The sequence below is a fragment of the Ailuropoda melanoleuca genome, chromosome 12 (genome assembly GCF_002007445.2).
Source record: "Ailuropoda melanoleuca isolate Jingjing chromosome 12, ASM200744v2, whole genome shotgun sequence".
Lineage (NCBI taxonomy): Eukaryota > Metazoa > Chordata > Mammalia > Carnivora > Ursidae > Ailuropoda > Ailuropoda melanoleuca.
In genome coordinates, this window is record NC_048229.1 from 43,323,934 (window position 1) to 43,339,341 (window position 15,408).

The 15,408-nt window shown below is 52.0% G+C and overlaps 1 long non-coding RNA gene across 2 annotated transcripts; it reads right to left on the reverse strand.

Annotated features, from left to right (window-relative positions):
• Positions 1-711: 711 nt before the first annotated feature.
• Positions 712-15,379, reverse strand: LOC109489111. Of its 2 annotated transcripts, XR_004619101.1 has the most exons (5): positions 14,514-15,379; positions 6,871-7,052; positions 5,754-5,965; positions 4,756-5,043; positions 712-3,322 (listed from the first exon to the last, which is right to left on the reverse strand). It is a non-coding gene; the product is annotated as an uncharacterized LOC109489111 (long non-coding RNA). The 2 variants fall into 2 exon arrangements; XR_004619102.1 differs by lacking the exon at positions 6,871-7,052.
• Between the last annotated feature and the right edge of the window lie 29 nt (positions 15,380-15,408).

Here is a 15,408-nt window from a genome sequence, read left to right on the forward strand (position 1 = left end):
CCAGCCTCTTCTGCCAGGACCCTGAACTGACACAGGACTCAATTGGAAACGCAGGGCCCGCGCCACACAGTGTACCGAGAACAGAGGCACAAAGCACGTTCTAGGAGGTGCGGTATCCCTGAGCCTTGTGTGTGGACGGGAGGGGCTGAGCTCTGGGGGCCGCAGACCTGAGTTCAAGTTCAAGCCCTACCCCTTCAAATGGCCATGAGGTTCGTAGCACGTCCCTTACCTCTCCTGGTCTCACCATCCCCATCTGCAAATTGGGGCGAGAACGCCGACATTTCATTCAGCATCGTGTGGATTAAATGAGATAAGATACCTATACTTCTTAGCGTGTTGCCAGGCACGGAGTAACCCCCGAGCACGTTAGCCGTACTCTCATTCTAGAACCCACTGGGGCTGTCAGCCTCGTTAATGCAAAGGATCCTCAGCCCACCACTTCCAGAGCCTCTCTGCCAGAGGGGCTAAGCCCTCCCCTTCCCTCCTGGGCTGCAGAGGCTGTGGGGAAGGACGCCACCCCCTGCCCCACCCCCTGCATTACACCGGGATGCCAGCACAAGGGGTCAGGGGGTTAGTCACAGAGAGAGAGGAGGGGAGAACCAGCAGGAATAAAGAGCATTTTGAGAAAATCACTTGTTTATTTAAATATTGTGCTTATGAAAAATACCAGAAGGAGAAATATGGGCATTTGGGGTAATAATCCAAGGGGGGGAAGGGATATAAATTATCAAAAATACTGGGAAGAATTATAAGACATTTGAAATAAAAATTTGCATCTTTAAAATAGCTCAACCTTAGAATGAGTGTAGCTTTTAAAAGCTCTTTGAAGACATTTCCCCACTTTCTTTGTCTCTTTCCTTTATAAGGGCATCTTCTCCTAAACTCCCTTTGGGAAACTTCTTATAAATGAGGATTTGCATCTCCAGGGATTACTCTGGTTAGGAAAGTGTTTTATTAAAAAAATATATGTTTGCCACAGAATGCTGAGCGATATAATTAGCTGGTCCCTTCTGTTTTATTTTAAAAGGCTGTATGGCCAAGTTCTAATTAAACATATTCTCAGGACGTTTGGAATGTGAAGGTGCCTTCGAGATGGGCACTCAGATGAAAGAAGAGGAGGTGTGGGGGCTGTAAGCAGGGGCTACGGCCCCAGCTCCCCAGCAGGTCAGCCTGATCCCTGCTCCTGAGCACACAGGGACCCTGACTCATAAGCCTGTTCCAGCTCCCCTTTGGTGGGACCCTGCCCTGCATCCGGGAGGCGTAGTCCCGGGCTTAGGGACCCAGATGTGTGATAGGTTCCTGCATCTGAAGTGAGAGTTGCTCACATCCCTTGCCAGCTCTGACATTCCGATTGCGCATTTGGATGGGTTCCTTTGCCTCCTTCTTGCCACACAGCATCACAATGCTCCAGATGCCCGTACTTCATTTTGCTTTGTGGGTTTTGGAATAAAACCTGAAGCCATGGAATCTTGCTCCTGATGATACTAGCTAAAGCCAGGCTGGATCAAGAGAGAGAGGCTGTGCTATGCGCTCATTTGTAAGATGGGTAGAATGATGCTTCCCTGTCTCCCTTCAGAGAAGCAAACGCCCTGGAAATAGAAACGTCCCGTCGGCACACAGCAGGATGCGCGAGGAGCCTACAGGAGCAGAGAGTTTGGAAATCACAGCTCTGAACGCCCCCACGTCGGTGCCCTGTGTAGCGCCCTCACTCTCCGCAAAACACTTCCATGCCCATTAAAACCTCTTTAGAAGCGAAAGAACTCTCAGTCCTTGCTGGTGGGGCTGCAAACTGATACAGCCACCTTGGAAAACAGTTTGGCAGCTTCTGAGAGAGTGAAACATACTCTTAACACACGACCCAGCATTCAGCGATCCCACTTCTGGGAGTTGAGACCCAGGAGAAATGGAAACATATGTTCACGCAAAACCTGTGTGTCCCTGTTTCGGGCAGCTTTATTCATTATCACCCCCAAACTAGAAACAACTCAGTTGCCCTTCGGCTGTGGGTGCAAAAACACACAGTGGGACCTCTATACAAAATACAGATACGCTCCACATATGGGTCAGTCAATCTCAAATTCATTATATTAAGTGAATAAGGCAGACTCAAAGGTGACATCCTGTATAATTCCATTTATATCACATTTTGGAAAAGGCAAAACTATAGGGAGGAAGGACGGATCAGTGCTTCCAAGAGTGGGGGATGGGGGAGTGAAGGGCAGGAGGACCGCGGACTACAAAAGAACAGTAAGGTCGTGTTTCAGGGTGATGGAGCCATTCCAAACGTTAGTTGTGGTGGTGGTTCCATGACTATAAATTTGTCAAGACTCAGAGACCTGTATACTGAAAGAGCGAATTTTTCTCTATGAAAATTTAAAAAATGAGTTTTAGAAACCTGCAGCCTTGGTAGTCAATGTGTTGGCCATTTGAGGGTGACCCTCCCCCCCCATCCTTTATCATCTTCTCCTGCAAGGGATGCTCATGAACCCGGTCAAGGCATGGCATTCCCTGGTGACCGCGACCGGTCCGCAGAATGGAGCGCTGAAAACTGAAAGGAAGGATGGAGATCACGTGGATCAGTGAGAAGTTTCTGATTCTCTTTTCTGCTGGATGTGGACAAAGAAGCAAGATGTCCTACTCACCATTTGAGGCTCTCTTGAAATCACGAGACCACTGAGGATGAGGGGACGCTGAGAACACAGAGCTGAGGGGTCAGAGGGCGGAGCAAACGGGTTTCTGCTTGTATATTCGAGCCAGAATTCACCACTAGACAATTTCCTTAAGCCAGTGTGAGTCGGCGGCTATATCACCTGCCGACTAAAGCATCCTCAGGAGTGCACTTAGGGATCTCCTTGAACCATTTCAGGTGACGAAGCAACTTGAAACAACATCTGTGAAACAACAGGACACGTACCTCCAACAGAAAACGGGAAAAGGACTCGGACAGGGTCCTCACGAAAAGGAAATCCAAGGGACCACACACATACCAAGTGCTCAATCTCTTTGGCATTCATGGGGACGCAAGCTAAACACAGGGAGACAGCAACCACAATCCCTAGATTAGGAAGCATGAAAAACGAGGGGGGGAAAAGCTAATAATATCATAGACTGACAAGGAGCTAGAACAATGGAAAGACTTAAAAATAGCTTCCGGGAGTGAAAAGTGACATCATCTCTTTGGAGAACAGTTGGAGTTGTAGATCTCCACGCCGGATGACCGAGCAACGTCACTTCCCATATACGTATCATGGACGGGCTCTTCCACGCGTGTGCACAACACATGAGTGTGCTCACAGTGGCGTTTTTCATAATAGCAAAACAACTGCAAAAAAATAAAAATAAAAAAAAATAAACTTACTCCATTGCAATATACTCATGGTCTACAGCTTTGAAAATGACCAACGGTACGCCTCCACAAGCTAAGTCTCACGGCTATCATGCTGAGTGAAAGAAACACGACACAAAATAATTCATCCAATAGGACTTTGCTTGTGGAAAGCCGAAAAGCAGGCACCGCGATGTGCCCCTGAGTGCTAAAACCACAAAGCAAGCCAATAAAGTGATCGCTGCAGAAGTCAACTTGGCAGTAGCCTCCAGGAAACAGGGTTCTGATTGGGAGATGTTGGGGGGGGCTTCTAGTGATAGAGCACTGGTTACCCAGTGTTTGGCTTTATAATATTGTTGAAACCATACACGCGATTTACAATCTTTTGCATGTGTAACATATCTCACACACAGAGACACCAGAAGTTAAAAAAAAAAAAAATCAGATTCCAGAGAAATGCCAGAAAGCAGCAGTCTGGTGCCATCTCTATGGAATGAGTGATTCTGAGTGAGGAATTCTGGAGGACTGGCCCCAGAGAGAGACTACCTAGATGGTTCTAAGCTTTACTGTACTTCATTACCATGAACCCCAGCCAGAGGCCTCTTAGAAGTATTTGCTTTTAGGGGTGCCTGGGTAGCACAGTCCTTAAGCGTCTGCCTTGGGCTCAGGGCGTGATCCTGGTGTTATGGGATCGAGCCCCACATCAGGCTCCTCCGCTGGGAGCCTGCTTCTTCCTCTCCCACTCCCCTGCTGTGTTCCCTCTCTCGCTGGCTGTCTCTGTCAAATAAATAAATAAAATCTTTATAAAAAAAAAAAAAAGAAGTATTTGCTTTTAAGGAAACATCACATTCTTTGTCCAGTATCAATCCCCCCTCTTAAGTTTAATATGAGTATTAATCTTACGGAGTGCTCTTACTGATTCATTACACTCTAGATCGGATCTTAGGCGAGCTGTTCTATCCAGCGCCTTCTGATTTACCTGGAGGTCTACCTTCTTAGAAGACAGACGTCTTCAACCATCAGAACCAGAAGGGCAGGAGACCACACTCTCTTGAGTCAGGAAAATACATACTGTGGGGTCCAGGCGTAAACCTCACGCAGTTTCCTTGCAGAAAATACTCTCCAGGTCTTCTTGAGTCTCTTAACTCCCTTTTAAATGTAATTCTAGCAAGCTCAGAAGTCTGCTTCCAAGAATACATCAGCTCAGAAAGAGAGAAGAGGCAGGGAGAGCTACTGGAACCCAGGACCACAGAAGCTGATACTGTGTAAGGAGACAGATGGAAAAACATCTCAATTCTTCCAGGCCTCTGGGGGCATTTATTGCAGGGACAGCGGTGACTTGTTAAATTAGAAATCCACTCAGCCTTTTTTAAGAAATGGGTAACAACTGCAGCGCATAACAAATGATTACTATTGAATGTGTAGCTCACCTTTGCATTCCAAAAAAAAGTAAGTTTTATAGAGATTTTCCTGCAGAGAAGTCATTCTGCGAAAATACTAGAGATATTAGAGAAGCCCCCTTATCCGCGGTTCTGCTTTCTGTGGTTTCAGTTATTCGAGGTCAAGCATGTTCCTGAAGCAGTTGATCCTGCTGATGTAGGGACAGGAAGCCCCTAGTCGCAAATGCTCCGTCACAATGCCCACTTCATCTCATCACGGGGTCACTTTATCATCTCACATCATCACCAGAAGAGAGGTGAGGGCAGCACAATCAGACGCTTTGAGAGACAGAGAGAGACCACACTCAAACAACTTGTAAGACACTATATTGTTAGAATTGCTCTATTTTATTATTAGTTACTGCTGTTAATCTCTCACTATACCTAACTGACAAATTGAACTGCATCCTGAGTGCGAATGTATACGGAAAATCATAGGGTCTGTTACCATTCAGTTTCCGACATCCACGGTAGGAATGTCTCCCCGGGTCTTGGAATGTATCCCTCATGGAGAAGGGGGGGGAATATAGTAATCCTACTCCAAGTCCCTGTGAGTATATGTGTGTGCACAGACACGAATATTTAAATATATACACGTATATGGACATACACATAGAAGTCTATTGGGAAGTGCCAATCTACGTTTGCTGTGAGTGTGTGCATATGTGCGCACAGGCCTGTGCGTGGTGGTTTGGATCCCATTAAAGAATTCGGGATTTGGATGGAATTCACTCTGATAGCTGAACAATTATGGAACAGCTGCATCTTCAGAACAAAATGACCTTTTCATCAAGTTACAAAACATTAAAGGTTAAAGAATGTTTGAAAGGGAGTTAATACTTTTAAAACATTGGGAAAATTGCCATGCTTTCAAAGACCTGACCGAAAGGAGAGGAAGGTGCTGGACCAGCAGGTATGAGCACTCTTGGGGGGAGGGGGCATGACATATTTGCATTGCCTGCTTCATTGAAAACTATGAATGAACCTACTTCCTCAGGAAGTGAGAAGAGGCAGGCCTGTGATCAGCACAGCAGGGGAGCTCGCGCAAGGAACCCTTAGCGGGCTGGTTCCTAATTGCAATTTTGAAGTCACATTTCTTCCTCTCGTGAGTAGTGATGGCAGAGAGCAAATCAATGAGAGTGTCAGATCTTCCAGGCTTCTACTTTCCATCTGACCTGGATGGTGCACATTCCAGTCACTACTAACAGGGAAAATAGAAATATCAGTGAGGCTCTTCACCATACCCCTTCTTTTAATTAGCTCCTGGAAAAAGCTGGAGGAATCTGCCTTATTCGCCCTGCAAATGTTCACCCTTCCCAGGAAGTCAGGAGGCCTGGGCATGGCTCTGCCTCTAGCAACTCCCCTCTTCCTTTCTTTTTGCCCCTGTCCAAGCACCTGCTTGTATCCTGGGGGTGCATCCAATCTCACCCCATTTAGAAGCCTGTCTTTAGGGCCGTCTGACCCTGCGGCTACCCTTCTCACAGTGGCTGGAGGAGGGGCTGCCATTTATCTTCCAACTACCTTGAGTTCTTTACCGAGGGCCCACATGCATCAGCCCCGGTGAGCCTCACTGGGACCTGGGCGGCTAGCTCTCCTGTGACTTGCCCAGGGGCACACACAGCTAGTAACACCTTGCCTCCTTCAAACCCCTGTCTGACCCTGAAAGCTCCCAGAATGCACACAATGAGGCAAAGGTTTCAAAGAGCATCTCCAACTTTGATTGGATTTTTCCTCCCTGAGTCCCTACTCAGTGCTTAAGATAGAGCGACACCCATTTAGAGATGACAGAGATGAGGCTGAATGAGGGGTGGGGGGAGTGATCTGCCTGAGGGCACTTAAAGGGTTACGGGTCACGTGCCCAGGCCCTGCATCACAGGGTCAGAAGTCTCATTCACTTGCCAAGTGCACCCGTGCACACCCACCTCATACCCATCACCGTGTCCTTGACCCTTCTGTCATGCCAGCTGCGACTTCTCTCCTAAGCGACACCAGCTCCTCGCTCTCCCTCATTCCTTCCTGCCGCCTTTGCTCCCTCATTCCTGGTGACCCCTCCACGTCAGGTAAGACCAGGTGCTGGGCTGGAGAGCCAGCTCTCTACTTTCTCACCTTAACTGTCCACCTTCTTGACTCTCAACGACGTGACGTGCCCTAGATAGCGCCATCCTCGAGAGGCAGCTGCTAGCTTTTCTGGACATTTGAGACGGGAGTGACTCCTTGACAAATTTCACTGTTGGAGAATGACTCTGGCCCATTTTCAAGTCTCATTTGTCCTGGCCGACAGGTGAGGCCTGAGGAGGAGCAAGGAGGATTTGTGGGTTGGAGTGGGGGTGGGGGAGGCCTCCTTGTCCTGCAAGGTAAGCCAGACCTCTGGGAGGGTCTGCTCCCCTCCTGTGCCTGCACTCACTGTTGGGGGCAACAGGCTTTCTCCAGGTGGGAACCTCATCCCCAGGCATTCAAGTGGGCTGGGGTTGAAGATTCTCTTGGAAGCAGGGACGCCCTTTTTATACCTGAACCTAGCCTGTCACCGGTCACCAGTCACCAGCTATTCTCCAGTGCATTCCCAGTAAGAACCTTCTCTTTAGCAAAAACATTCCTGAAAAACCTTAAATGATGCAAAAGGCTTCTTAACAATTCAATCTCCTTATTTGGGCAATATATTTTGAAAATATTTGTAACATCTTTAAGGTGATCAAAAGTCAAAATCTGGTGTCTCTCAAATGTGTGTTCAGTAGCTACTATTTTTTTTCCCTATGTGCATTTACAAATGTTAGTTGGCCAGCCTGGGGCCAGGCTCTGAGGACACTACTTGCCCCCCCCACCGTCTCCCCACCATCGCCCTTACCCCCATACCCCCTCACCCCCTGCGGAGGACTGCCTGAGCTGAGTGTATCCTGGAGAGATAGCTAGAAGGCTCTTTGGGCAGGAACTCAGACTTCCCTTCAGCCCGACCATCTTTTGGCTGGGAGGAAGGGCAGAGATCAAGCACCTGCCTGGAGTAGTTTTTGGCGGGGACCCTAGTCTAAGTCCTGTTAAGATGGAAATGGAACAACATTCTCACCAGGCCACACCAGGGAAAGACAATTGAACTACTAAAAACTCCGTACTTTAAAAATAAGGCTGCACTGGGTGTTATACGCAACCAATGAATCATCGAAATTTACATCAAAAAATAAAATAAAATAAAATAAAATAAAATAAAATAAAATAAAATAAAATAAAATAAAAAATAAAATAAAAATAAGGCTGCAGGGGTGGGGCAGCTAAGCCCCAGGGTACATGGCACAGGGTGGGTTATGGGATTAGGGGGAGGGGAGAGATGCTCAGGGGACAAGGGATATCCCTTGGTCCTTGGCAGAAGCCAAACCAGTAGTTTGTGCAAAGCCCCCTGCTAAGTCTTGTGCCACAAGGAGGAGCCAGGCCAGGAGGTCAGCTCACCTGGTGCCTGTGGAGTCCTGGGTTCCTGCACAGCCAGAGGTTAGCGCAGTCGCAGAGCCCATCTCTCCTATGTGCACTTGCACGCACACGCACACAGATTTCCACACCCCTCCGCCTGGGCATCTACAACCTATGCACACATCCCTCCTGGCATGCCTTTGCACATTCATAGGAGCTCCTGCCTGGAGGTCCGGGCACTTTCTCCAGGACATGTTTTCCCAGGGGAGGAGCTCTGCCTGCTGAGGGCCCTTGTCAGCATACTAACACTGCCTGCTTTTCCCAGGAGCCACGTTCCCACAGCCTAGCTGAGGTCTGCGGCCCCAGGCAGGGTGCAGGCTTTGCAGTGCCCCAACCTAGTCCTAGAGCCCAGTGCCCTGGACTTTGGAGCCTGCGTGGGCACACAGGTTTCTGCTCAGGGCGAGTTGAGTATGTCCAGCTCCAGAATTTCAGTACTGCAGGGCTTTGGGGAAAGTATCGTGGACTTGGGTGGACAAGGGTCTCGTCTTGAAGCTATGCCCATGGAGCAACCATGTTCTTTTAACTTTTAGCTGGGTTAGGAGAGCTAGGAAAGGGGAGTTGGAGTGAAGGGGCTAGAGCTCTTCTTAAGCCCCTTCTTCAGAGGTCACCACCCGCCTCTGCAATCCACCAACACATCCAAGTGCAAGATGCACGCAGAGACCACAGAGCACCTAGTCCACGAGGCCAGCTCTGAGAGCACCCTGAACCCACAACCTCCCTGTCCCCACTCCCTCCCTACTCATCATCTCTGGGGCTGGAGCGACCGCCCCAGATAGCCCGCCTCTAGAGGGCGCTGACGGAGAGGTGGCACTGAGCGCTCCCGCCGCGGGCTCCAGGGGGAGCCTCAGGGACTCCACCCCTAACCCCCCGGCCTAATTTGAATATTTCATTGGCTGCCGCCAGTCTGGTCAATTTATCATGCAAATGTGGGTGCCCTCCGCGCCGGAAAGGAGCCACCGCCCGCGCGGGAGAGCGGCGCCCGATTGGTGGCCAAGACAGCGGCATTTGTAATATTTTTCTTTGCGCATTGGAGTCATTTACCAATGCCATCGTCGCAACTCCAGGCACTGAATCACAAGCCACTTAAAGGGTTTTATTGGCAGCTTTGAAACTTCTTAAGATGTTCTTTTATTTTAAACCAAGTGTCAACCTATTTCTGACCTCCCCCCGCTCCCCCCTAAAAAGCTGCAGCGACTACAAACTGTCTTGCTGCCTTGCCAGCTGTGCGTCGGGTGGCCGCCCCTGCCTTGCCACAGAGAGGAGGACTCGACCTCTGGGGTGAGCGCTTGGTAGACCCGAAATAGAGAACTTTTGCGAATTCTTGTGGGGGTTGGGGAGGGGCTGATAGAAAAGGAAACACAAAAAGCAGCCGGAGAAAGGAGGAGGAAGGAGGAAAGGCGATGAAAGTGATGGGGGAAAGAGAAGTGACAGAAAGAGGAAGACAGAAGGAAGAATTCAGAGCTTCTCTGCAGAGGAGGAAAATCTTGGAGCTGTCAGAGCCTCTGAGGTCAGAGACTACCTGCATACAAAGAATCTGACCCTTCCCACAACCTTGTCCCAAAGAACTCTGGCTCTGCTATTCTGGATATACCCTTGATATGCACCAAGCTTCAAGAAATAAAAAATGAGAAAGAACGAAGACCCAGCCCAATGCTCCTCTCTCTTGTACCTGCCCTACTGAGAATTGCCCTCCATCTTTCCCGTTTGTAAATTCGGGGAGGAACACAAAACCCTAATGTGTACGACAGAAAAGAAAAGCGATATAGGGAAAGAGAAAAGGAAATGAGATTCTCCCTCATCTTGCAAATTCTCTGGCTAGTTAATGAGGTCACCAGGCATGCAAAGCTGGGCTATCTAGTCTGCAAAGGGGTGGTTTGATATCTGAGACCTCCTCCTCGTCCTCCTCCTCCAGGGTTCCTGCCTAGGAGCCAAACACAGCCTCGCTTTGGGCTGCCCACGCATTGATTCAGATACACGACTCCCGCCGGGCAGCTCTTGCATCGGCGCGGGAAGAGATGGGCACTTCTTCCTAGCTAGCAAAGTGCTGCTCCCTTCCAGCCAGGGGTGAGCCCCACCGCGGGCTGCGCCCCGGCTCCAGGGTAGTTTTTTGTTTCTGTTTTTTTAAAGCTCCGCCCAGTGGTTCCCAAAAATCCATTTCATGCTACTCCGCAGCGAGTAATTCGGGAAATTCCCCGCGCAAGTCAAAGTAGGCGGGTGAGATTGGACCGAAGGGCGTTTCGCCAGTCATTGCTCCCTCGGAAGTAGACTTAATGTGTATATGTCCTCCTTAGATTGAAACACAAAGACTTATTTTCTTTATTAAACCTTAGGTCTCCTAAAAAAGTTTTTTGAAAGTTCTGTAGATGATTGAGCTCGAAAAATAATTACAGAAAAAAGGGGAGTGAGGCCAAAATTAAACTCTCCAAATCTGAAGATGCTAGACCGAGAGCACAGGCAAGCTGGGGGGTGGGGGGTGTGATTCCCAGCCTGTCTTAGGAAACTGGAGAAAAGTGTTCCCTAGGAATCACCCAACCAGGAGATGGGTATGTAGGACCTGGTTCCTCTCAGATAACCGTGTTCCCTCCCACCTTGTTAGGTATATAGTTTTCTTTTTGTTTTAACAAGTTTATAACTGCCTGGAAATTTCTAGTCCATAAAAAGGAGGCATTGAGGAGGGAGACCTGCCGGCCCTTGCTTCCTAAGTGGCTTGGCCAGGTCAGTTTCCATCCAACGTTCTCTAGGTCCAGTCATGCTGGAAGTTCAGGGTCTGCTGGGGCCCCCTTGCTCTGCCCCTCCTCCAAAAGACCAGGGACATCATGCCTGGCCAGGGAGGACCACAGGCCTTGGAGTCCAGTGGTCCTCGTGGGAATGGTGGGGGATGCAGTGGGCACAGATGGCAAAATTGGGCCAGAGCACTGTGCTCCCAGCTACAGCAAATTTACAAAGTTGTAAAGGTGGGGAGGGGAAGGGGTGGGAGAGCATGGGTACACCTGTGTGTGTTGTGCGGGGAGGTGCTTCATGCCCCAACACCAACTGACCTTGGGAAACAGCTGTCTCCTACTTTTCCTCAAAGCTTGATCTGGCCCCCCTCATAGTTCCACCCCAGCTCACATCCCCGCACGCCTGATGCAGCCCCCCCAAGGCCCCACAGAAGTGGCATTAATATACTGCTCTGATTTTCAAAGGTTTATTTCACATCAAAACTGTAAAAGTTCTTGGGAGAATTTACAGACAAAACATCTGGTTCGTTAAAATAAAGCTACTGGAAAAAGAGAGACAAACTTTGCTGCTGTGTAAATGCACTTTTAGCAAACAATTTATCGCCTGGCGAGGGCCGGGCCCCAGGGTCCAAATCTCTGGCGCTTAGGCAGGGGCTGAGGTCCTGGGCTCAGATCCTGGTTGAGGTGTGCAGGTGGAGGCAGGCAGCTGCTGGGCATCACGGGGACTTCCTTTATCTAGCCCAGACAGTAGTGTGAGGAAGAGTGTGTAAGGGGGCAGCCCGGAGGCCAGCAATCCAGGCGGGCACAGGTAGGGAAAGCACTTGGTACCACCTCTCTCGGCATTGCTGGGCAGTCAGTGGGCTCCACAAAGGCCCTCCAGTGGGCCTGATGCCTTTGCACCATGAAATGGGGATGTAGGCTCCATGCGTGTTCCACCCAGCGTGCCCTGTTCCTCCAGGTGGCCCGTTCTTCCCCCAGGGCACAGAGAACCCCTCTTTATGGCCTGGGTTTCGGCCCCGAAGTTCCTGGGACCTTGGACTACCCTGGCTATCTGCCCTGAACTGACAGCTTCAAGGACACCTTCTTTCCTGGATCATTTCCCTCCGTGGCCATCCCAAATGAGGACATACATTGGCCTTCCTCGGGTGAGGCGGACTGTCACCCACTGGCCTCATTTGCACCTTGAACACAATCTTGGCTGCCTCCCGGCGGTGACCTGACTGCTGCTTCCCCACCTCCTACCTCCTTACTCTTAAGGGGTGTGTTCCCAGGCCAGCTCCCTGCTCCTCCACTGCGCACTTGTTACCAGCCACGCCTGCGTTTGACCTTTTTTTTCTTCCGAATTCGCCTGGGTGGGGCTGGGGTTGGCCAAGTGCACGAAGGCTCTCGCGGGGCACAGACCCACGCGGGTAGGCCCGGGGGACTAAGGCCTGCAGCTCTCAGAGCTCAAAAGGCTGGAGTCACATTTCTAACCCCTGACCTGAAAAACTGGCATTTGGGAGCATTTGCTCGGAATGCGGCTCAGCACACCTCCGCGGAGGAGCAGGGTACCCCTGGGCCCAAGTCGCAGTCCTGGGGCTCAGGAATTGTCTTCATGGCTCCTGGAAATTTTCTGGGCTCATAAACGTGGCCACCCCGCTGCGGAGTGAGCCACCTGGCCGCAATGCAAGCCATCAGTTTCTCCTACGGGCATTTCGATGTGTCGCTCCACTGCTCCTCAACCCACTTATCCTTTTGTGTTTAGGAATTTTAAAAAAATCCCAGGAAAGAGGCACCTCCCAAAAGTGGGAGCTTCTAACTGGCCTAGGGGGTTACTTTTTGCGTGACTCACTGGGCTAAGTTACCAGGTGCCTGCGCGGGAGCGGAAGCCTGCTGTTGCTTTTCACAGGTATCTGCAACTCCTCAGAGTGGGGCAGAAAGATTGCTACACAGTGTCACCTTCTGCAGAATTCTAGCTCCTCCGCCGGGCGCCGGCTTTCCCGCCCTCTAGTCTCGCTTGAAAACGGTTTGGCCGCACGCTGGAGCGCGGTCCTTCCTTCCCGCAGGAAGGAGCCCCTGTGTGCGCCGCTGTGGCCGTCTCTGGCCTCCTCCGCAACCGCGCAGACCTGGGCTCCCGGCGAGCGGCTCCTGCACCCCTTCTGACTCGCGACTCGCGGAACGAAGACAAGCACAGGTTTTGACCCGCTCCTGTAGTCGACTCTTGAGGGGGCAGAACTTACAGACACCCCGACAGAAATATTTGCAGTAGGAATAAAGTCAGGTAAAATGCCGGGTACTGCCACCCCGCAGATGTCGAGGAGTAAGTCCTCCGTGCGCCCTTCCCCTGAGCTTCTTGGGGGGGGGGGGCAAGACAGACCCTTTGGCCTGGCCAAACTGATCAGGCGCATATATGAAGATATTTGTCCTCTGGACGGTGGGGTGGGGGAGTAGGGGTGGGGAAAGCAAGAAGAAAAGCAGGGGAACTTGCAACCACAGCGGATGTCCGCATTCTTGGGAGAATGGCGCGGGGAACTACCCGCAAAGCTCTGGCTTCTCAAACATATGGCCCTGCCCTTTCTCGCTCTGTAAATAACATGTGAATTGCAGATTTGCTCCTACCCGGGCACCAGTTCTCCCTCCATCGAGTCCCCGTTTTTTGCCTGGGATCCGCGTTTTCTTCGCCCTCTCTCGCTCCTCACTGTCAGGCCCTGTGAGGCAGCAGCCAGGTGGGGCCTGACAAAGTTTTAGCTTGAGACCTTCTGGCTAAGATCTGCCCCAGATTCGCCCCAGCTGAAGCGTATTTAAACCCCTGCATTAAGGTAGCTACTGTGCTCGGTGCCGATTTGGGAAGCCTCCCTTCCTTTTCTCCTATGCCACACCCAGTACACAGAAAAGGGGCAAAGAGAACTTGGAATTGCAAGAACTAGATCGACAGTGTCCCTCTCCATCTGTCCCATTCCTAGAACGGTCTGCAAGACTGCTCCCGTTTTGAGGTCTTGATACTAAAGGGGGTGCGTATGGTTAAAAGAACACCGTAGAGATCAGGGTTCCAAGCTGTGCCACGCTGGGCCAGAACCCTGTTTGAGTGTCCGGGCAAGGCAGCGCGGTCGCAGTATGCACTCCGCATAGCCCGTGTTGCGCGTGACGGGCTGTCGCTGCGATGTGCAGCTCATTGACACTGATGGATGCGCCAATGGTTGGACGGACAGATGTTAGGGCGGATCACACCGCGCGCGGCGCCTGAGCGGGGGAGGGCGAGGTAGCAATCGGGCGGTGGCTGCGGGCGGCTCAGAGACGGGAGCTCAGGCCGCGGCCCGCAGGGGGAGGGGGCGGAGGGAACGAGGTTTGGAGAGCAGAGCGGGGAAGGAGAGGAGGAGGGGGAGCATAAGCCAGGGCGAAACTCTCAGCCTTCCGTGCGCGGCGCCCAGCGCTGTGCACCCATCACTGCCGGCGCGCTTAAGTGGGCGCTCCGCGCTGGGAAGGTGAGCCAGGGGCGGGCAGTAGCTGACCTCGCGCGGCGCCTACCCTTCTCCAGGCAAGAGGCTCCCAGCGCCGCGACCAGAACCGAGAGGCCGCGGGCGGCGTCTGCCAACTCACCGTTTCCTCGTTCGCAAGAAGCGTTTCACGCCCCACGGCCGCGTCTCCCTCTCCCGGGCCTGGAGGGGCAGTCGCTCTAGCCTCTGCCGCCGCAGGCACCAGCTGCTCGCCGCGCTCCCGCCCCCGAGTCCGCCACACACAAGACCAGCCCAGGAGCCCAGCCGCAGCCTGATTCCGACTCCCCCGCAACCGCCCGGGGTCCGCACCCCGCAACTCCGAGTGCTCCTGCGCGCGCGAAGGCGCTGGAGGCGGCTTTATAGCCCGGGAGGACGGCAGCAGCACATCTGCATTCAAGGAGGCGTCTGGACCGAGCCCAAGCCCGCAGGCTGGGGGCGAGCGGAGACTTTTGATCTTACCGTCTGGGTGAGATCACGGTCTCCTTGTCTAAAAGAAAAGAAAGCATGCCTGTGAACTTTTAAAACAAACTTGCATAAACAATCACAAAGAAAAAAAGATACAGAGGGGGCAGAAGAAAAGGGGAAAAGAAACACAAGAAAAGGAAACATAAAAAAAAGGAAGGAAGGAAGTAAAGAAGGAAGGAAGGAAAAAAGGAAGGAAAGAGGCCGGGGTTTGCAGCTCCCGGAACGCTCAGGCAGCCAGTCCCAGGGCGCAGGGCTCCGGCCCTCGCCGGGACTAACAGACGCGGGGCCCAAGGGAGTCCCCGGGCCCCAGCCGGCGCGCCCAGGAGCAGCGCCACCTCGGGGACCGTGGGCCTGGCGGCCGCCCCCGCACCCCCACCACTGCCGCCCGGCAGCGCCCGGAGCCAGCCCCGCCCCGCCCCATTCCCGGCCCAAGAGCTGGCCCAGGGAGACGCAATCGAGCCCGCAGCGCATCGATGCGCCGCCGCCCGCGCCGCTCCGGCTCCGGCTCCCGCTCAGCAGCCGCCGCCCGGGGG